At 39.8% G+C, this 23,060-nt stretch overlaps 1 long non-coding RNA gene across 1 annotated transcript in view; it reads right to left on the reverse strand.

The window, feature by feature from the left end:
• Nucleotides 1-2,992: 2,992 nt before the first annotated feature.
• The window catches only part of LOC148106700 (uncharacterized), a 111,649-nt gene continuing 91,581 nt past the window's right edge, over nucleotides 2,993-23,060 (reverse strand). Inside the window, exons 3-4 of the long non-coding RNA XR_015723612.1 lie at nucleotides 8,037-8,157; nucleotides 2,993-3,134 (exon numbers count right to left, since the gene is read on the reverse strand). This is a non-coding gene — a long non-coding RNA (uncharacterized LOC148106700). The remainder of the gene's footprint in view (nucleotides 3,135-8,036; nucleotides 8,158-23,060) is intronic.

Raw genomic sequence — 23,060 nt, forward strand, 5'->3', positions numbered from 1 at the left:
CATTTGTTGTTTCTTGTGTTTTTGATTTGAGCCATTCTGACAGGGATGAGGTGATATCTCATTGGTTTTGATTTGTATTTCCCTGATGGTGAAATAGATGAAGGGGATTAAGAGTACACTTATCATGATGAGCACTGAATAATTATAGAAATGTTGAATCATTACATTCTACACCTGAAACTAATATAATACTGTATATTAATTATACTTGAATTTAATAAATAAATAATTTTTTAAAGATTTTATTTATTTATTTGACAGAGACAGCCAGCGAGAGAGGGAACACAAGCAGAGGGAGTGGGAGAGGAAGAAGCAGGCTCCCAGCGGAGAACCCTGATGTGGGGCTTGATCCCAGAATGCCGGGATCACACCCTGAGCCAAAGGCAGATGCTTAACGACTATGCCACCCAGGCGCCCCTAATAAATAAATAAATTTTTAAAATAATAAAAATGGCAGAGATTTATTGATCACTGACTATGTGCTAGGCAGTCTTGTAAACCTCTTGCATATAGTATTTTAACACAACCCTTTGAGACAAGTACTATTGTTTTTTTAAGATTTTATTTATCTATTTGAGAGGGAGAGAGAGAGAGTGTGCACACGAGCAAGGGGGAGGGGCAGAGGGAAAGGGAGAAGCAGTCTCCCCACTGAGCAGGGAGCCTGGTGCAGCCCAGGGCTTGATCCCAGGATGCTGAGATCACAGCCTGAGCTGAAGGCAGAAGCCTAACCCAACAAGCCACCCAGGTGCCCTGAAACAAGTACTCTTGTATCTCCATTTTAAAAATAAGGAAATAGAAGCATAGAGAATTTATCTGTCTTTCTCAGACACAGCTACTAAATTGCAGAGCCAGGATGCAAACCCAGGAGGTCCCACTCCAAAGCCCCTGTTCCTAACCACTTCGCTGTGTCATTTGCTATTAGTTGATTGCAGATAGTTGCATGTAATTGCTTTACTCTTTTATATTAGATAAAAGATAAATTTACAAGTAATATGTAAATATCTTTTTATTATAAAGTGAAAACATTACTGGAAAAGCTAAAAGTTCTCTTTACCAGCCACCCAAATTAGTATCCTACCCAGATATAGCCAATGTTGTCTGTTTGTTGTATAGTATTTGAAATACTTTTAAATTTGAATACACATCCCTAAATATATGTATACACACCTGCACATACACACACATAGTTTTTTTAAAAAGTTATCAACATAAAAGTAGAAGTATTCCTCTGCAACTTGCATTTTTTTATTCAACAATATACCTTGAAGATCCTTTCATTACAATACACAAAGATAGCCTACTTTCTTTTTAACTGTTGCATAATATTCCATACTGTGAAAATATTTTTAATTTAGCCATTCCCCTGTCAGTGGACGCTTGGGTTGTTTCGGATTTTTGCCTTTACAAATAAGGTGGTGGGAATATTCTTGTCATGTCTGCTTTTGCTCATGTACAAATGTAACTTGAGGGTAGATACAGAGAAGTGGAATTGATCATTGAGGATGTGCATTTTAATTTTAATACATACTGCTAACTTATCCAAAATGGCTGAACACACTGGTACTCCCTGTAGGAATGGTAGAAACTGTAAAGAACAGAATAGCTCCTACCAAATCTAGAAAGTATTAAACTCATGTGGATAGATGAGTTCACATAGGGAGAGTGTAAACTCCAGAATCTGGAGACACCCAAATTACATCTCCAGCATGACCTCTCAGGGAGAGATATCTGCTTGATATCTCTACTTTTACTATTTCTTGATATCTCTACTACTTGATATCTCTACTACTGCTTGATATCTCTACTTCTACTACTTCTAATAAGCATTTCAAATCTAATGTATCAAAAACAGAACTCCTGATCTGCCACTCCCCTTGTCCCAATCAAAACCTGTTTCTCTCTCTGGTTTCCTATCTCACTAATTGTACCACCATGCACCCGATTGCTCCAGCCAAAACCCAGGTTCTTAGCCAATCTTGTTTCATCTATGCCCCAACCCACTGCCCTCCATTTTGAAACAAGACCAAGATGCATCATTTTATCCATAAACATTTCAGTATATATCTCAAAAAGATAAGGACTCATTTTTAAACATAATCACAATACCACATGTAAAGATAACAACTATCCTGTAGTTGCATCTAAATATATTATCACATCTAAGGATAACAGCTATTCCTTAATGTCACCAAATATCGTGTCTAAATTTCTCTAGTTGTCTCCCACATTATTTTTCAATTGGTTTGTTTGAATCAGGATCCAACCAGTGTACATAAGTCAGACTTGATTGCTATGCCTCTAATCTCTCTTAATCTATAGTTATATTTCTCTTCTCCTTCCTCTCAGTGTATTTGTGGAAGAAATAAGTTGTTCATCCTGGAAAATTTCCCACACTCTGGGTTTTGCTAAATGCTCTTCCCCATGGTGTCATTTAACTTCTTCCAGGTTTCCCAACTCGTTACCTGGTACTACCACTCACCAGTTCCTCTGACTCCTGTATTTCCTGTAGCTAGGTATAGAAGTTTGTCAGATTTAGATTCAAATTTTAACAAGAATAAGCTATAAGTAGTGGTGTTTGTATTTCCTATTGCATCACATCAGGAAACTTAATATTTGTTGTCTCTCTTTTTTTTTGTGATGTTAACGCTGATTAATTTGTTTATGTGTTCACAGCCTGATCAATCTATTTTAAACTTAACCAACCACTTTTCACCTAATAATTTTTGCAGTTTTTGATGATCTCTGCTTAGAACTATCATTTCATTATATGTTTCAAAATGGTGATATCCTATCATTCTTCCTGCATTTATAAATTGGGATTCTTCTGTAAGGAAGAACTTATCTACATCAACTATTGGGTTACCCTGAAGTATTTTCATCAAGAAAGGCAGAAAAAGTGTTTGGTTTTTTCCATTTTTTACTAGTTATAATAGATGGTTATTGCCTGAAATAATGCCATGCAGCAAGCAGCTTCAAAATCTCAGTGGCTTACAACAAGTATTCATTTCTTGTTCACAAGTCTGCTGGTTCTTTGTGGTTCTGCTGAGCCCTGCTGGGCTTGGCTAGGTTCAACTCCAGACCGAGAGTTCGATTCAGGTCTTCTCTACTTATCATTGGTTATCCAAGGCAGGTTCCTCTCATGGCAGATAGCAAAAGTAAAAGAAAAAAGAAAAAGTCAACACACAGCAAATACATTTCAACCCTCTGCTTATGTCATGTCAATTCATATTCTAATAGCCAAAGTTACACAACTAAGCCAAATATATCAAGTGTTCTATTGTCAACTTATTTGAGCTTGAACTACATTTCCTAGAAACCCTTTATATGAATGGTTCCATGTTAAAGGAATTTGCGTGAGATTTAGGAGATAGAAGTGAAACAATGGCTAGAATTCTTGGAGAGTCTTCATGATCAGATGCTGTTCTGATTATCTATTATTATATAACAAGTCATCCCAAAACTTAGTGGCCGAAAAAATTATTATTCTCTCTTATTGTTCTGTGAGTTGACTGGGATCAGATGAGTGGTTCTTACTTGGGGTTTCACAGCTTCATTCAGATGGTATTTGGAGCTGGATTTATCTTAAAAAATCAACTCAACTGGACATCCAAGGTGGTTTATGCACATGGCTGGCTGTTGCCTGGTAACTTACCTGTTGGCTGGGAACTTAGCTGGGGCTGTGGACTATAGCACTTACTTATGGCCTCATCATATGGCTTGGGCTTCTATAGTATGGAAGCTCCATGAGGGACTGAATCAACAGTGAGTGTTCCAAGAGGCAGGAATCAGAAGTTTTATGCCAGGTAGTTGCTGTGCCTAGAACTGCCATAGTTTCACTTACAACATACTCTTTTAGTCAAAATAGTCACAGATAGGGCCCAGATTCAATGGGGTGAGAAATAGACTGTACCTCCTGATGGGGGAGTGGCAAAGTCATATTGCAGAAGAGCAAATAAGATGGAATATTGTTGCAACCATCTTTGAAAAATACAAATCTGCTGCTGATATGGTGATAGACAAATGCAGAGGTGCCTTATAGATTCCAGTTTGTCATTGCTCTCCTCTGCTCAGCATCTATCCCTTCTTTCCAACTGCTGACCCTGCTGACAGCAGTCTCAGATCTACCATCAGATACTAAGTCCCAAAGAAATGACAGCTTACACAAAGGCAAAAGCTTTCCATAGATCTCTACATAAGTTCCTACTTCATAGTCCTGATGAGGGAGCAGAAGGCTAGCTGAGGACAAAGCAAAAGCTGACACCTCACAACACACCCCCCCCCATGGGATACATGTGACATTCCCCAGGCACTCCTGGCTGCCCTAAAGCTAAGGAAAGGAAAAACAAAAAGTTGACTTATAAAGATCACAATCCTGCAAGACATAAGTCTTCCTTGGTTTACAAAAGTCTTAGCAATTTATAAGAACAAAGCATTTCTGTCCATAACCTAGCTTCCAGAAGAAAATGTAGATAAAATTAAATGTCCTTATAACCTGCAGCCCATTGACAGATACTTGATGCGGGCAGAGTATCATGTTCCTCCGGGAAGCTTCCAACTATCTAATGTTAATGCCTTGCTAGAGGGAGAAACAACCTTAACTGGACAATGGCAAGGCCTCTGGTATCCTGTGAGTCTTCTTTAACATGTGAAAATCCTTTTGAAACCTCCCTTTTCCTTACCTCCCCCACCTCCCAAGTATATAATCAACCACCCTTCACAAACCTGGGGCAGCTCTTTCTGCCCATGGGTCCTGTCCCCAGGCTTTAATAAACCACCTTTTTGCACCAAAGACGTCTCAAGAATTCTTTCTTGGACCTCGGCTCTGGACCTCACTCCGCTGAACCTTACCTATATTCCAAAACCCCATCAGTCCTACTTTAATGGCTTGATATAATTGGATTTTTTAGATTACCCTGAAAAGTTCCAACTTATCCATTTGCTCTAGTGCTTCAGAGGGCCTATCAGTAACTCTTTCTCTGATCCTCAGTCTTACAACTGCAAAGAACTAAGTTCTCCAATAACCAGTGAGCTTGGAAGAGGACCCTGAACCTCAGATGAGATCATAGCCCTGGCCAACACCTTGATTTCAGCCAGCCTAGTGAGACCCTGAACAGACAGGATCCAACTAACTTGTGCCTCAACTCCTGATTCACTAAATTATGAAATAATGTTTGTGTCATTTTAAGTCATTGAGTTTGTGGTAATTTCTCACACGATAGAAAATTAACACGACATCTAAAAAATATTGAACATTCCAATACATGACCATGGTATATCTCTCTGTTTATCTCAACAAGGTTTTATTTTTTTTGGTGTACACGTATTGCAAATATTTTATTCAACTGACCCATCCATATTTAATGTTTTTATATGCTTCTCTAAATGACATTTTAAAATTTCAATTTCCAATTGTTCATTGCCTAGTACATAGAAATACAACTGATTTTTGTATATTGACATTATGTCTTGTGACCTTACTAGTTCAAATAGCTTTTTACATAAATTCCTTAAGATCTTATGCATAGATGATCATGTCATTTGTGAATAAAGGCTTTACTTCTACCTTTGCAATCAGTATACCTATTATTTCTTTTTCTTCCCTTACCTACCGACTAGGATTTCCAATAATATGTTGAATAAAAATTGTGAGAGTTGGCAATCTTGCCTTGTCCATGATCCTAGAAGAAATTATTCATGCTTTTATTTTTAGATATGATGCATGCTGCAATATTTTTGTAGATATCTTCTATAAAGCTGGGCTGCAGGGAGGCTTTTTCCCTTTTGGCTCCTTAACCCAGAGTTGGTGCTGCCTCTTCCATATGTACCTCCTAGAGATAAGCAAGGGCCTGAGCCCAGGCCCAGTTGCCCTTTTTGCCCCCACAAATGCTGCTGCATGTTTGGTCTGTAATCCTCAATGTTCTTCAACACCCCCATAGGACCGGATAAGATGGTGACTTGGGTGCTTATATCAAACAGTTGTAAGAGTTTGAGTCCCTTCTCTCTGCACAAATTCCCCAATATACTTGTGTTTGCTTGTTTGTTTGCTTGTTTTTTTCCTAAATCACTTGAGATTGGGATGGAAGAGAGTGATCAGGGGGTGTAGAGTGAAAAAGAAGTTTCTTTACATTTACTTTTGTTTTCAAGTGAATACCTGCTCAGGCTTAATAAGTGAACTTCTAGTGTTTTGCTCTATTCAAAGCTCTATATTCTCAATGCTGACACTATATCCTTATCAGAAGTGTTTTGACTCAGCAGTCAGAGCATATGTGGCATTTTGGTTGGAGCCCCAGGGCTTGCTGCCCCATTGTCATGATAACATCCCTACAAACTTCCACCCAGAGGAGATTCAACAACAATCAAAGCACCATTGGAGTGGCTTTTTGTAATTCCTGGTCTTGTTAACAGCTAGAGCAATTGGAGGAACCTTATTCCCACATTGGCCCGCTCACCACTGGGGAGAAAGAATTCTTTCTCTATTACATCCTGGGGAATCTTCTCTAATCCCATATTACAGCACACACCCATCCTCATTGCCAAAACTATCAGGAACCTGAGGGTCTAGAATTTTACTCTGCTTACAAGCTAATTGAGATTTACTGTTATTATTACTATTACTAGTTCATGAACGCTGGCAGAAAACATGAGAATCCTAGGTAGATACACATTCTGTAGGTTGCATTACAGGACAAAACACTGAGAATAGGGTATTTGCCATTTTTATAGTCAACCACTGCTCTTTGTCTAAGGAACAGACATTACCTCATCCTTCTAGGCTACTCACTGAAAACACAACACTGAGAAATGACTGAAGCAAAGAGTGCTCAGGGACTTGTATTCTTGGCATACCCAGCAAGAACTTGAAGGGATACTCAGGTCCTATCATAGATTGCCTCTTCCAATTGAAAAAAAAAGAAAAAAGTCTCACTCAAGAAGTAATAAATCACTTGAGGAGTCATGGCTTTGAAAGTTATTCCCTTATTTGCTGCAAATAAAGTTTCTTTTGTGTGACAACTCCACCTGGTATAGTCTCTATCTGTAACTCACCAAGGAGCAAACTCACATTAGCTCAATTACAAATTGGCAACTCAGATGGGACGCTTGTCCTTCTGAGGTTCTGCCCTCCAGTTACCTGGGTTAAGCTACCAGGGCCTGGAGCCAACTCTTTGGAGCACTCTCCTTGGTGCTTGTGACCACTGGCCCAGTGTTCCGATCTCACCTGAAATCCAATGACCACTCTGAGTATTTTTACTCAAAAGGATCTCTGCTGGGATAAGTTACACTGGGTTTGTAGCACAGCTTTTAGCAGAAAACTAGAGTTGTCTCACAAAGTCTGGACAAGCCAGAATAACAGAGTACTCTTGGGGATTGAATACTCATTCAAACTGAGCCTATACATTGCTGGGTGATGAAGGATCACACAACCTGACTGATGAAGTTGGGGAATATACGTGAGGTTCAGTGGGGTGGGGTCCGGAGCTGACGACCGAGAAAGAATTCTTGAGACGTCTTTGGTGCAAAATGGTGGTTTATTAAAGCACGGGGACAGGACCCATGGGCAGAAAGAGCTGCTGCCCCGGGGTTGTGAGGAATGGCCTATTTTATATCCTCAAGTGGGGAGGGGGCTAGGGATAGCGTAAGTCTCTAAGGAATTTTGGAAGCAAGGTTTCCAGGACCTTGAGGGGGCTAGCTACTGTTGGGAAAAGGTCATTTATTACCGTCTAATAAAACCTTAGTCATGAGACTCTTCAGATGTATGTCGGTCAGCCATATGCTTGGGGGATGATTGCCAATACGTATCTTGGGGGGTTAGAGATAAAGGAAGTTCCCAAAGGAATTTCTATACGTTAAAGTAGACTTACAGGATCTTGGTGGAGGGAAGGGGGGTTAGGCTAGGACTGACTTTTGCCCTTAGCAAAGTATTAACATCGAGGCAGCTGAATTCCTAGAGGAATGTCACCATGCCTGTTTCAAGGACTTGTCAATGGGCTGTAGGTAGTAAGGACTGTTCCTTTGTCCTTTGGGGCAGCCAGGAGTACCTGAGGAATGTTGCATACATCCCATGGAGGGGGGGGAGTTGCAGGGTGTCAGCTTCTGCTTTGTCTTCAGCTTGCCTTCCGTTCCCTCATCATGACCATTTGGAGGTTTGGATGCCCCAGCCTGGCAAAACAAGAAATGGTCCAGCAGAGACTAGTTCAGAATCTGGGAGGTTGAAAGAAAAATCTCTGCCCCACCTGGTTGTTTAGTGTGTTTGTCAGGCATGCTGGACACTGCTGTTGTTCCCTGTTTAAATCTCCACCCTGGCTACTAGGTCCTTGTGCTTCTCTTTCTTCCTTTACAATCCCAGACAAAGGAAGCAGCAGGAACCTGAGTCACTGGAAGCAAGTCTTTGATTATGTAAAAAACAAACAAACAAACAAAAAACAAAACTGAATCTTCTCAATATTAAAGGAGCGAAGTTCTTCTTTTTTTTAAAGATTTTATTTATTTATTTGACAGAGAGAGAGAGAACCAGTGAGAGAAGGAACACAAGCAGGGGGAGTGGGAGAGGAAGACGCAGACTCCCAGCAGAGGAGCCTGATGCAGGGCTCGATCCCAGGACCCCGGGATCACACACTAAGCCAAAGGCAGATGCTTAACGACTGAGCCACTCAGGCACCCCAGGAGCTAAGTTTTTCTAATAACTGTGTAACCCTCTGTATTTGCCTTTGGAATCTCTCTTCACCACTTGGTTAAACAGATAATTAAATATTAAGTTTTATACTAATCTGTGATCCTACTTAAGCATGTGCTTTAAAACCTTCTGGGTTTTTTAACAAATTTCCCAGAAATTCAAATTCTAAATGAAGTCTTTCTGATTAATCAGACTTGTTTATTTGGTATATTAAGTTACAGGACAAGCATTGTGAAACAAATGATGATAAGCCTTCGTAAATTATATTGTATGGGTAAATGCTATAACAGTTCCAGAAAGTATATGAAATTCCTAGTTTTAATATGTACTGATATAATGTCATCACTTAAAGTTCTAATTATTAAAATGTTTTGTGTCACAAAAATAACTGAATGTCATTGTCAACTACACTATAATGAATTCTCATCAGATCTTTAACCATGTCCATTTTTGAGTTATTTGTCCTTAACAGTTATTGTTCTGATGCTCTTGCAAAAATGTTTCGACTTCAAGGAGATTCATGGAAAGGACTTTTAACAAATACAGGTTTTTTATACCCTTAGAATTATAAAACTAAACTGAGTAAGAATTTCCAAAACTAATGGAAAAACTGCATTCAAACAGAATAAGAATTAGTAATATGGGACTAAATGAATCGAGAAAGATGATTATAGTTTTTGTGACTTTTGTGTAAAACATTGCTGGTTCTCTAATGTTTGCTCTTCTAGATTTAAAAAACAAACTTTTTTCTCTTAAGCTATCTATGACTTACAGAATTTTGGTAAAATATTCCTTTGTGAACAAATTGGAACATTTATCTTTTCTCCCTACCTGATCCCTCCAAAATTCAGAAACTCTTAGTGAGTATTCTTTCTTTCATGGCAATTGTAGTTATTTGCATAAGTGCAATAAGAATCTGCTCTCCTTGAGCAGAACACCATTGGAAACACTGGTTATATTACCAAGACTTTGACTGGAATGTCATCTTTGAGAGAGACTTGCATAGATTCAGACATGACCAGTCAGCTTTAAAAAACTAAGTTTGACTTTATGAAGCCAATAAAGCCCCGTAGAAATGTTGGGTTGATACCTTGCTTACAGAGTTCCCAGCAGCCTTATCATGTGAGTAAAGAATGTCACTGATTGGCAGGTGCAGGAACCTCAGGATGTTTTGGGGACCTCGGGAAAAGAAGAAGTAACCCAAATCTGTAGGTATTGCAAGTGAGTCTGATGGCAAGTATTTGGCTTGGCTACTTAGCCTTGAGAGGCTGTTAACAGTTCAATCTAAAATTTCTTATGAGAGGAGCGGAAAAAGACAGCGGAAGAGTAGGGGACCCCTTTTTCAGCTAGTCCCCTGAATCCAGCTGTATATCTACCAGACCATCCTGAAAAACCACGAAATCACCCTGAGATGCAGAAAGATACATGTGGATCTCTACAAATGAACATCTCCAGTGCTGAGTATTGAGGTACGAAGCAGGGAGCTGTAAATCCACGCACGGATATTGGAAGATAAACCGAACGGGGAGGGAGCTGCTTCGCTCATGCCCCGGGAAGCAGTAGCCACCTGCACTGGGGAGTGGGCCAGACTCGTGGACCAGCACCCCCAAGAAAGCAGACTGAGACCGTGAGCCTGGGAACGTGTGCAACCAGACTGAAAACCGGAGCTCCGGAGCACTCACTGAAACTGGACTGATAACGGGAGCTCGGGAGCATGCGTGGGAACTGAGGCAGCTGGCAGTGTTAGAAGCACAAAGGACAGAGATGCGCCAGCCCTGGAAGTGAGGGCTGGGACACCGGCTGTGGGGCACACAACCCAGGATGCAGCAGGGTTTTTAGCAGCATTGACAGAAACAGAGTTAAAGTGACCAAGAGAGCTCAGTGGAGAGCGGACTGCGATCTCTCTGTTCTGAGACAGAGGCTGGGATTCAGTCACTGCTGCTCTGACTCTCAGAAGAGCCACAGAAAACCGCCAGGGAAAGCCGCCAGAGAACAAAAGCCCGGAAATACCAGTTCACATTGTGCCCATCCCCATCCCTCCTCGCAGGGGATGGGGAGACTCTACCCAAACAGGGCTGCCTGAGTATCAGCGTGGCAGGCTCCTCCCCCAGAAGGCAGGCTGAAAAATGAAGAAGCCCACATCCCTAAGGTCCCTATAAAACAAGAGCACACTGCATGGGTCCTGGTCAATAATTTGGGCTCTGTTCATCCCCGCAACCTCTCCTCATCACAATGACGACGAGGAGAAATCCCCCCAACAAAGATAAGATACAGAGACTGTGGCCTCTGCCACAGAACTGATGGATATGGATATAACCAAATTATCAGAAATGGAGTTCAGAGTAACAATGGTCAAGATGATGTGTAGACTTGAAAAAAATATTAACGAAAATATTAACAAGAATAGAGAATCTCTAAGGGCGGAAATGAGAGTGAATATGGCAGAAATTAAAAATGCTATGAATCAAATGCAGTCTAAACTAGACGCTCTGACACCCAGGGTAAATGAGGCAGAAGAACGAATTAGTGAATTGGAGGATGGGATGGTAGAAGAGAAAGTTAAAACGGAAACTTGGCTCAAAAAAATCCAATCTCAAGAATGTAGATTATAGGAGATTACTGACTCAAGGAAACGTTCCAATGTCAGAACCATCGGCATCCCCGAGGGGGTGGAGAAAGAGAGAGGTCTAGAAGAGGTACATGAAAAAATTGTAGCTGAGAACTTACCTAATCTGGCAAAGGAAACAATCATTTGTGTCCAAGAGGCAGAGAGGACCCCTCCCAAGGTCAACCACGACAAACCTATGCCATGTCACGTCATACTGCTATTAGCAAATATTAGATCAAAGGATACAGTATTGAAAGCGGCCAGGGGAAGAAAATCCTTACGTACAGAGGGAAGAATATCAAAATACCATCAGACCTGTCTACAGAGACCTGGCAGGCCAGGAAGGGTTGGCAAGGTATTTTCAAAGCTCTATCTGAGAAGAACATGCAGCCAAGGATCCTTTATCCAGCAAAGCTGCCATTCATAATTGATGGAGAGATAAAGACCTTCCAAGACTGGCAGAAACTGAAGGAATTAGTGACCACCAAACCAGCCCTACAGGAGATATTAAGAAGTGTTCTATAAAAGTAAAAAGGCCCCAAGAGTGATACAGAACAGAAATTTACAATCTATAGAAACAAAGACTTCACAGGAAATATGACATCATTAAAATCATATTTCTAAATAATCACTCTCAATGTGAATGGCCTAAATGCTCCCATAAAATACCACAGGGTTGGAGATTGGATAAAAAGACATGACCCTTGGGCACCTGGGTGGCGCAGTCGTTAAGCGTCTGCCTTCTGCTCAGGGTGTGATCCCGGTGCTCTGGGATCGAGCCCCACATCAGGCTCCTCCGCTGGCAGTCTGCTTCTTCCTTTCCCACTCCCCCTGCTTGTGTTCCCTCTCTTGCTGGCTGTCTCTCTGTCAAATAAATAAATAAAATCTTTAAAAAAAAAAAGACATGACCCATCCATTTGCTGTCTGCAAGAGACTCATCTTGAACCTAAACATACATCCAGACTGAAAGTAAAGGGATGGAAAACCATTTTTCATGCCAATGAACATCAAAAGAAAGCTAAGGTAGCAATTCTCATATCAGACAGATTAGATTTTAAACTAAACACTGTAGTTAGAGATACAGAAGGACACTATATTACTCTTAAAGGATGTATCCAACAAGTGGATATGACAATTATAAATATCTATGCCCCCAAGAGGGGAGCAGCTAGATACACAAGCCAATTCTTAACCACAATAAAGAGACATATAGATAAAAATACACTAATAGTAGGGGACCTCAACACTCTGCTATCAGCAATAGACAGATCACCTAAGCAAGAAATCAGCAAAGAAACAAGAGCTTTGAATGCCATACTCAAACGAGTTGGACCTCATAGATATATATATAGAACACTACACCCCAGAACCAAAGAATACTCATTCTATTCTAATGCCCAGGGAACATTCTCAAGAATACACCATGTTCTGGGTCACAAAACAGGTCTCAACCAATACCAAAAGACTGAAATTATTCCCTGCATATTCTCAGACCACAATGCTTTGAAATTGGAACTCAATCACAAGGAAAAATTTGGAAGAAATTCAAACACTTGGAGACTAAGAACCATTCTGCTCAGGAATGACTCGATAAACCAGGAAATCAAAAATCAATTTAAACAATTTATGGAGACCAACGAGAATGAAACCACAACGGTCCAAAACCTATGGGACACTGCAAAGGCAGTCCTAAGGGGAAAATACATAGCCATCCAAGCCTCACTCAAAAGAATAGAAAAATCTAAAATGCAGTTTTTATATTCTCACCTCAAGCACCCCCAGCTGGAACAGAAGAGCAGGCCTAACCCAAGCACAAGAAGGCAGTTGATCAAGATTAAAGCAGAGATCAATGAATCAGAAACCAGGAGCACAGTAGAGCAGATCAACAGAACTAGAAGCTCCTTCTTTGGTAGAATAAATAAAATCGATAAGCCACTGGCCAGACTTATTCAAAAGAATAGAGAAAGGATCCAAATTAATAAAATTATGAATGAAAGGGGAGAGATCATGACCAACACCAATGAAATAGGAAGGATCATTAGAAACTTTTATCAACAGCTTTATGCCAATAAATTAAACAACCTGGAAGAAATGGATGCTTTCCTGGAAACCTATAAACTACCAAGACTGAAACAGGAAGAAATTGATTATTTAAACAGAACGATTAATGATGAAGAGATTAAAGCAGTGATCAATAACCTCCCGAAAAACAAGAATCTAAGGCCCGACGGATTCCCCGGGGGATTCTCCGAAACATTCAAAGAAGAAATAATACCTATTCTCCTGGAGCTGTTTCAAAAAATAGAAACAGAAGGAAAACTACCAAACTCATTCTATGAGGCCAGTATTACCTTGATCCCCAAACCAGGCAAAGACCCCATCAAAAAGGAGAATTACAGACCGATATCCCTGATGAATATGGACGCCAAAATTCTCAACAAGATCGTAGCTAATAGGATCCAACAGTACATTAAAAGGATTATCCATCATGACCAAGTGGGATTCATCCCTGGGATGCAAGGGTGGTTCAACATTTGCAAGTCAATCAGTGTGATAGATCATATCAACAAGAAAAGAGTCAAGAACCATATGATCCACTCAATAGATGCAGAAAAAGCATTTGACAAAATACAGCATCCTTTCCTGATTAAAACCCTTCAGAGTGTAGGGATAGAGCGTACATTCCTCAATTTCATAAAAACCATCTATGAAAAGCCTACAGCAAATATCATTCTCAATGGGGAAAAGCTGGAAGCCTTTCCCTTAAGATCAGGAAAATGACAAGGATGCCCACTCTCGCCATTATTATTCAACATAGTATTAGAAATCCTTGCAACAGCAATCAGACAACAAGAAGGGATAAAAGGTATCCAAATCAGCAAAGTAGAAGTCAAACTGTCTCTCTTCGCAGATGACATGATACTCTATATGGAAAACCCAAAAGACTCCACCCCCAAACTACTAGAAGTTATAGAGCAATTCAGTAATGTGGCAGGATACAAAATCAATGCTCAGAAATCAGTTGCATTTCCATACACGAACAATGAGACTGAAGAAAGAGAAATTAGGGAATCCATTCCATTTACAATAGCACTAAAAATCATATGTTATCTCAGAATTAACTTAACCAGAGAGGTAAAGGATCCATATTCTAGAAACTACAGATCACTCTTGAAAGACATTGGAGAAGACACAAAAAGATGGAAAAATATTCCATGCTCATGGATTGGGAGAATAAACATAGTTAAAATGTCTATGCTACCCAGAGCAATCTACACTTTCAATGAAAGTACCAATGACATTTTTCAAAGAACTGGAACAAACAGCCCTTAAATTTGTGTGGAACCAGAAAAGACCCCGAATCGCCAATGAATTGTTGAAAAGGGAAAAACAAAGCTGGGGGCATCACGTTGCAGGATTTCAAGCTATACTACAAAGCTGTGATCACAAAGACAGCATGGTACTGGCACAAAAACAGACACATAGACCAATGGAACAGAATAGAGAACCCAGAAATGGACCCTCGGCTCTTTGGGAACTAATCTTTGACAAAGCAGGAAAAAACATTCAGTGGAAAAAAGACAGTCTCTTCAATAATTGGTGCTGGGAAAATTGGACAGCTACATGCAAAAGAATGAAACTTGACCACTCTCTGACACCATACACAAAGATAAAGTCCAAATGGATGAAAGACCTTGGTGTGAGACAGGAATCCATCAAAATCCTAGAGGAGAACATAGGCAGCAACCTCTTTGACATTGGCCACAGCAACTTTTTTCATGACACATCTCCAAAGGCAAGAGAAACAAAAGATAAAATGAACTTGTGGGACTTCATCAAGATAAAAAGCTTCTGCACAGCCAAGGAAACAGTCAAAAAAACTAAGAGGCAGCCCACGGAATGGGAGAAGATATTTGCAAATGACACTACAGATAATGGGCTGGTATCCAAGATCCTCAAAGAACTTCTCAAACTCAATACACGTGAAACAAATAATCAAATCAAAAAATGGGCAGAAGATATGAACAGACACTTTTCCAACAAAGACATACAAATGGCTAACAGACACATGAAAGAATCTTCAAAATCACTAGCCATCAGGGAAATTCAAATCAAAACCACAGGAGATACCACCTTACGCCAGTTAGAATGGCAAAATTTGACAAGGCAAGAAACAAGAAATGTTGGCGAGGATGTGGAGAAAGGGGATCCCTCTTACACTGGTTGGTGGGAATGCAAGTTGGTACAGCCACTTTGGAAAACAGCGTGGAGGTCCCTTAAAAGGTAAAAATTGAGCTACCCTATGACCCAGCCATTGCACTACTGGGTATTTACCCCAAAGATACAGACGTAGTGAAGTGAAGGGCCATATGCACCCCAATGTTCATAGCAGCATTGTCCACAATAGCTAAATGGCAAAATCGTGGAAGGAGCCGAGATGCCCTTCAACAGATGACTGCATTAAGAGGATGTGGTCCGTATATACAATGGAACATTACTCAGCCATCAGAAAGAACGATTACCCAACATTTGCAGCAACATGGACGGGACTGGAGGAGATTATACTACGTGAAATAAGTCAAGCAGAGAAAGACAATTATCATATGGTTTCACTCATTTATGGAACATAAGAAATAGCAGGAAGATCGGTAGGAGAAGGAAGGGAAGAATGAAGGGGGAGTAAACAGAAGGGGGAATGAACCATGAGAGACTGTGTACTGTGGGAAATAAACTGAGGGTTTCCGAGGAGAGGGGATGGGGGAATGGGATAGGCCGGTGATGGGTATTAAGGAGGGCACATATTGCATGGTGCATTGGGTGTTATCCGCAAATAATGAATCATGGAACACTACATCAAAAACTAAGGATATACTGTATGGTGAGTAACATAACATAATAAAAATTATTATTAAAAAAATAATAAAATAAAATTCCTTAAGAAAAGTTCCAGCAGCATAGATTTAAAGAAACATATATGGCCAATCACTATTCTTGCTATACGTATGTAAATAGTTAGGTAAAATCTGTTAAAACTGAATTTGTTTTATAAACAGATAAGCCTTAATTTGGTTGTTTTTGACAGAAATGAGTATGATTTTAGAGAAAAACTGTTTCAATAACACACCTTTGTAGATGTTAGATTCTAGTTCTGATTAATTATCTTTGACTGTTATTTCCTAAAAAAATGGACTGGATCCTGAATTCTTCTGGTTTCCTTGAGTACCTTGCTATGACTCTCCAAACTAAAGTTTCCAATTTTCTTTCATTCTCTTCATTTAGAATCACTGAGACCTAAAACTGCCCTTTTTCCTGAAGCCCTGAAAACTGAAGCTAGACAACTTAAGGCAAACTTCAGAGAAATTGCCACACTGGGCCATATTTACACAATCTTTTTTATTATGATTTTATTTATTTATTTATTTATTTGAGAGAGAGAGGACACAACGGGAGGGAGTGGCAGATGGAGAAAGAATCTCGAGCAGACTGTGCTCCAACCTGGGGCCTGATCTCACTACCAGAGCCAAAATCAAGAGTTGGTCACCTATCTGACTGAGCCACCCAGATGCTCGATGTTTACACAATCTTCATGCCTATTTTTGTATTAGTCACTTAGAGAGATCACTAGAGACATTTGAGTTCAAATAAGCTCAAACCAGAGAAAATCCATCAGATTGCCACTGCCTGCTCCCACTCCCTCTGAGGATGCTTCCAACCCAACATCTAGAAGTACTCTCACTGGCAACACTCAGGACTCAGATACTGGGTTTATAATTTGCTCCAATCTTTAATTTGTGTTTTTCTTTTGTTTCCATAGAAATGTCTCATTAATTACCTGATTGCTTGCACAATATAGGCCTAATTTTGAGAGCCCCCCTGCAGGACTGCCTCCTGAAATGAGCCAAACTGTTAAACCTCTCTTTTCAAGACTAAGACTGGTTCATAAGATATGGAGCAAACTTCTTACCTATGGTCCAGAACAGAACATTTAAGTTCCAGCTAAGAGAAAACAGTGTTTATCTATGTTGTTTTTCTAAGAAAAATCTTGTCAAATGATAGAATGCTAATCTGTAACCACACCACAAGAACTTTTGATAGACATTTATTCCAGATATGAGACAGATTCTTATAGATAACTCCCAGTTATGATAAATTAAGTCAGAGAACTACATTATACTGGGAGCAAGCTAATCATACTAAATACTGGACTCTTTTTCTGGAATCCCCAAAGGATTAAATCAATGTTACAAGGATTAGTAAAATTTGGGTTATATGTAATAATGAAATGTGCTTTCCAAATATTTTGGCCATGCAAAATGTACATGGTTAGCCAAGTACCAGGGTGTATTTCCAACAAAGTGCAAAGTTGTTTCATTCCTCAAACTCCAAAACTTCACTCTCCTTTAGCAGGAAATAGCCAGAGTGGTCATTGTCCCAATTCCTTCAATGCAGGAATTATCATAACTCTAGGAGGGATTGAAACCATGCCCCATGGGGTCAGTGAGGTTAAAACTGTCACCAGAAAGGTCCCCATTGACCCACCCTTCTTCACAGGAATGTTAACCTTATCTTTTAGAGGCAAACAACAGTAAGAGCTCCAGCCAGCCTAGACCAGTTTGAGCTCAACCACCCACTCACACCTGGGCAGAGGGACCATGGAGTGTCCAATGGTCACCTCTACCTCATAATAACGTTAAAATCTCCACTCAAGGAAGAACATAAACCTCATTAACATAAAATACATGTATAGACGTGTTTCCTAAGTAAGCATCAGTTACCTTATACACACCTCTACATGTGATGATGAAGCTCCCTTTTCTGAGTATTCATCCTATCCCTAAATAAAAGAAACCCACTCACCCCCACTTGGGGAGTCATCACTTTGAAGTTATTCCTCTGTGATCTCCTTATTTGCTACAAATAAAGTTTCCTTTGTGTGACAAAAAAGAGATCACTTGAATATCCTTACATTTATAATTTATAACAAACTCCCCCATACACACATCCACCAGGCTCAGATGGTCACTGATGAATTCTGCCATTTAGGAAAGAAATGTTTGTTCTACACAAACTTAACAAAAATTGAAGAGAAAGGCATACTTACCAGTTTATTCTATGAGGCCAGTGTTACTCTGATATCAAAATCAGACAAGACATTCCAAGAAATTACAAGAAATGATAAACCAATATCTCTTGGGAACATAGATGCAAAATTCAATACAAAGTAATAGCAAGTTGAATTCAGTGATATATGAACATAATCTCTAAAAAACATACAGAACTAACAAGTGAGTTTAGCAAGATCAAAGGATATAAGGTCAGTAATAACAAAAATAGATCATATTTCTATATACTATTAGTGTACATTTGGGAATGAAAAAATCTAAAAAGAATATCATGTACAATAACCCCCCAAAAGTGAAATACTTAAGTATGAATCTAACAAAACATGTATAAGATCTGTATGCTGAAAACTATAAAATGCTCATGAAAGAATTAGAAGAAGACCTAATAAACCAAAAAATAAATATACCATGTTCATGGATTTGAAGGTTCAACATATAAAAATATAAATTCTACTCAAAATTAATTATAAATTTAATGCAATTCTTATCAAAATCTCAGCAAGATTTTTTCTGTAGATATAGATAAGCTGATGCTAAATTTTATAAGGGAAAGAAACAAAATAGAATAGCTCAAGCACTTTTTAACAATTTTTTTTATTTATCAGAGAGAGAGAGATAACATAAGTGGGAGAAGGGGCAGAGGGAGAGAATATCAAAGCAGACCTGCTAAGTGCAGGGCCTGACGCAGGGCTCAATGTCATGACCCATGAGATCAGGACCTGAGCTAAAACCAAGAATCAGATGCTTAACTGACTGAGTCACCCAGGCACCCACAGCTAAAGCAATTTTGAAAAAAGAATAATCAAGTTGGAGCAATCACACTACCTTATTTTAAGAATTACTGTAAAGCTACGGTAATCAAAACAACATGACATTAGCAAAGGGATAGACATGTAGATCAATGGAGCGAAATAATGAGCCCAGGAATATGCCCAGAGAGAGGGGAAGATGATGGCAGAGTAAGAGGACCCTAGTCTTGCCTTGTCCCATGAATACAATTAGATAATTATCAATCATCCTAAATACCCCAGAAATCGACCAGAAGTTTGGCAGAACAAACTCCACAACTAAAGGTAGAGAAGAGGTCACATCAGGAAGGTAGGAAGTGGGGAGACACAGTTTGGGAGAGAAACAGATCATGGCCACTATGGTGGGGAGAAAGATACCCAGTCACAGAGAAGGGCAAGAAACAGACTAGCACACAGGGGAGTATACAGGGAAAATGAATCCCCACAACAATTGGCTTGGAAAGAGAGAGGGCCTGAATTTCATGAGTTCTTGTAACCAGCAGGGCTTAAAATCTGGAGTTTTAAAGGTCAGCAGGCTTGACTGGAATAGAGCCCAGAGAGCATTGGGGTTGCTCTTGGAGAGAAGGCAGGCAAACCTCCCAGTAACATACAGCATGGAAATAGTGATCTGAAGAATGCCTGGGGCACACCATGGGGAGTTTGCTTCTTTCAGAGCATGTCCCAGAGAGGCAGCATTTATGGAGAGATCCCTCTGGGAAAAGAGGAACTGGCCAGTTCCATTTCCCACTCCCTCCCCTCAGCATAAGCACACCTGTGGTAACCAGCGCATAGCACTCACTACCTAACTTGCTTATACCAACACCTGCCCCCCTCCACGCTCCTGTGGAACTGCCCCTCCCAATCACGCTTGCCTCAGTCCCAATGCAGTGGGACCCCTCCCCAAGAAGACTGGCCCAAACTCCTGCCAATACTTTGTCTCCCAACCTGGGAGTTTTACAGAGCCTTGGTTCTGGTGGCAGGTCTCATTTCACAAGCAGACTAGTGCACACCTAGTTAAAACACACTCTATTTAGGTCAGGGGACAAACACTGCCCACAACAGGCAAAGAGAGCCTATGCAGATGACTGATCTAAAGTGGCCAGTACTCAAGAACAAAGCCATGGCCAGAGATCTAAGCAAAACAGATGTAAGCAACATGTCTGATGGAGAATTTAAAGCAATGATCACAAGGATACTTACTGGACTTGAGAAACGAGTGGAGGACATCAGTGAGACCATTAACATAGATATAAGAAATAACATACCAGAGATAAAAGACTCAATAAATGAAATGAGCAACACACTTGATGGAATGAACAGCAGGCTGGAAGAAGCAGAGACAGTTAGGATTAGGGTCCCCTAGAGGGACCCTAGGCTCACTTCATCCCATGAACGCAACTAGATAACTATCATATCATCTTAAATACCTTGGAAATCAACCTGAACACTGACAGAATAAACTCCATAACCAAAGGGAGAGAAGAGGCCACATCGGAGAAGGTAGGAATTGGGGAGATGTGGATAGGGGAGAAATGTATTATGGCTGCTGTAGAGGGGAAAGAGCCATGTTTATGGAGAAGGGTGAGACAAAGAAGAGCACACAGAGGAACACACAAGAACCCCCCAAAGCCATTGGCTTTGAAATCAGAAGGGGCTGAATTTCATGAGTTCTTGCAACCAGCAGAGCTTAAAGCCTGGAGTTTTAAAGTTCAGCAGGCTTGGCTGGGGAACAGCCCAGGGTGCACCTTGCTGCTCTTGGAGAGAAGGCAGGCAAACAACCCGGGGGTCAGACAGTATGGAAACAGCAATCTGAAGAATACCTGGGGCACACAGTGGGGAGATTATCAGCTCTTCTTGGGTGTCCCTGAGAGGCAGCATTCACAAAGACATCTCTCCAGGAACAAAAGAGCTGACTGGAGCATTTTTCCTCCCAGACCCCTCAGCATAAACACAGAGCAACCTGCAGAAAGCAGCAGAGCACTGACACGGCCTACCTAACTTGCTCACACAAGGCCCCACACCCCTGTACTCTGGCTGGACTGAGCTTCTCAATCACACTTGCCTCAGTCCCAGTGTGGCAGGCCCCTCCCCCAGAAGATTAGCACAAACTTCTGCCCACACCAGTAAGTATAAGTAGCAATACTTATATTACACAAACTAAACTTAAAAACAAAGATTGTAACAAGAGACAAAGAAGGGCATTATACCATAATAAAGGAAACAATCCAACAAGAAGATATACCAATTGTAAATATTTATGCACCCAACACAGGAGCACCCAAATATATAAAATAATTAATAACAAACATAAAGGAACTCATTGACAATAATAGAATAATAGTAGGGGACTTTAACACCCCACTTACACCAATGGACAGATCATCTAAACAGAAGATCAACAAAGAAACAATGGCTTTGAATGACACACTGGAACAGATGGGTTTAACAGATATATTCAGAACATTCCATCCTAAAACAGCAGAATACATTATTCTTTTCAGGTGCACACAGAACATTCTCGAGAATAGATCATGTATTAGATCACAAAACAGGCCTCAACAAATACAAAAAGAATGAAATCATACCATGCATCTTTTCTCACCACAACATTATCAAACTAAAAGCCAACAAAAGAAAAAATCTAGAAAGACCAAAAATACACGGAGGTTAAACAACATCCTATTAAAGAATGAATGGGTCAACCAGGAAATCAAAGAAGAAATTAAAAAAACAAACAAACATGGGAGCCAATGAAAATGAAAACACGACAGCCCAAAACCTTTGGGAAGCAGCAAAAGTGATCATTAGAAGGAAGTATTTCACAATACAGGCCTACTTCTAGAAGCAAGAAAAATCTCAAATAAACAACCTAAACTTACACCTAAAGGATCTGGAAAAGACAATAAATGAAGCCTAAAGCCAGCAGAAGGAAGGAAATAATAAAGATTAGAGCAGAAATAAGTGAGATAGAAACAAAAACAAAAAACCAAAAAACAACAGGACAGAACAAGGAAACCAGGAGCTGGTTCTTTGAAAAAATTAATAAAATTGATAAACCTCTACCCAGACTTATCAAAAAGAAAAGAGAAAGCACACAAATAAATAAAATCATAAATGAGAGAGGAGAAATAACAAACGCTGCAGAAATACAAACAATTACAGGAGAATATTATGAAAAATTATATGCCAACAAATTGGACAACAAAGAAGAAATGGGTAAATTCCTAGAAACATATAACCTCCCAAACTGAATCAAGAAGAAATAGAAAAGTTGAACAGACCAATAACCAGCAAAGAAATTGAATCAGTAATCAAAAACTCCCAACAAACAGAAGTCCAGGGCCAGATGGTTTCACAGGAAAGTTCTACCAAACATTTAAAGAAGAGCTAATGCCTATTTTTCTCAAACTATTTCAAAAAATAGAAAAGGAAAGAAAACTTCCAAATTCACTCTATGATACCAGCATTACCCTGATACCAAAACCAGATAATGACCCCACTAAAAAGAGAACTACAGGCCAATAGCCCTGATGAACATAGGTGCAAAACTCTCAATAAAATACTAGCAAGCTAAATCCAACATTACATTTTTAAAAATCATTCATCATGATCAAGCAGGATTTATTCCAGGGCTGCAAGTGTGGTTCAATATTTGCAAATCAATCAACATGATACATCACATCAATAAAAGAAAAGAACCATATGGTGCTTTTAATAGATGCAGAAAAATTTGACAAATACAACATCCATTCTTGATAAAAACCCTCAACAAAGTAGGTTTAGAGTGAAGATACCTCAACATAATAAAGGTCACATATGAAAGACCCACAGCTAATATCATCCTCAATGGGAAAAAACTGAGAGCTTAG

Source organism: Ursus americanus, unplaced genomic scaffold (assembly GCF_024610735.1).
Source record: "Ursus americanus isolate L20-20 unplaced genomic scaffold, mUrsAme1.1.p SCAF_118, whole genome shotgun sequence".
Classification (NCBI taxonomy): domain Eukaryota; kingdom Metazoa; phylum Chordata; class Mammalia; order Carnivora; family Ursidae; genus Ursus; species Ursus americanus.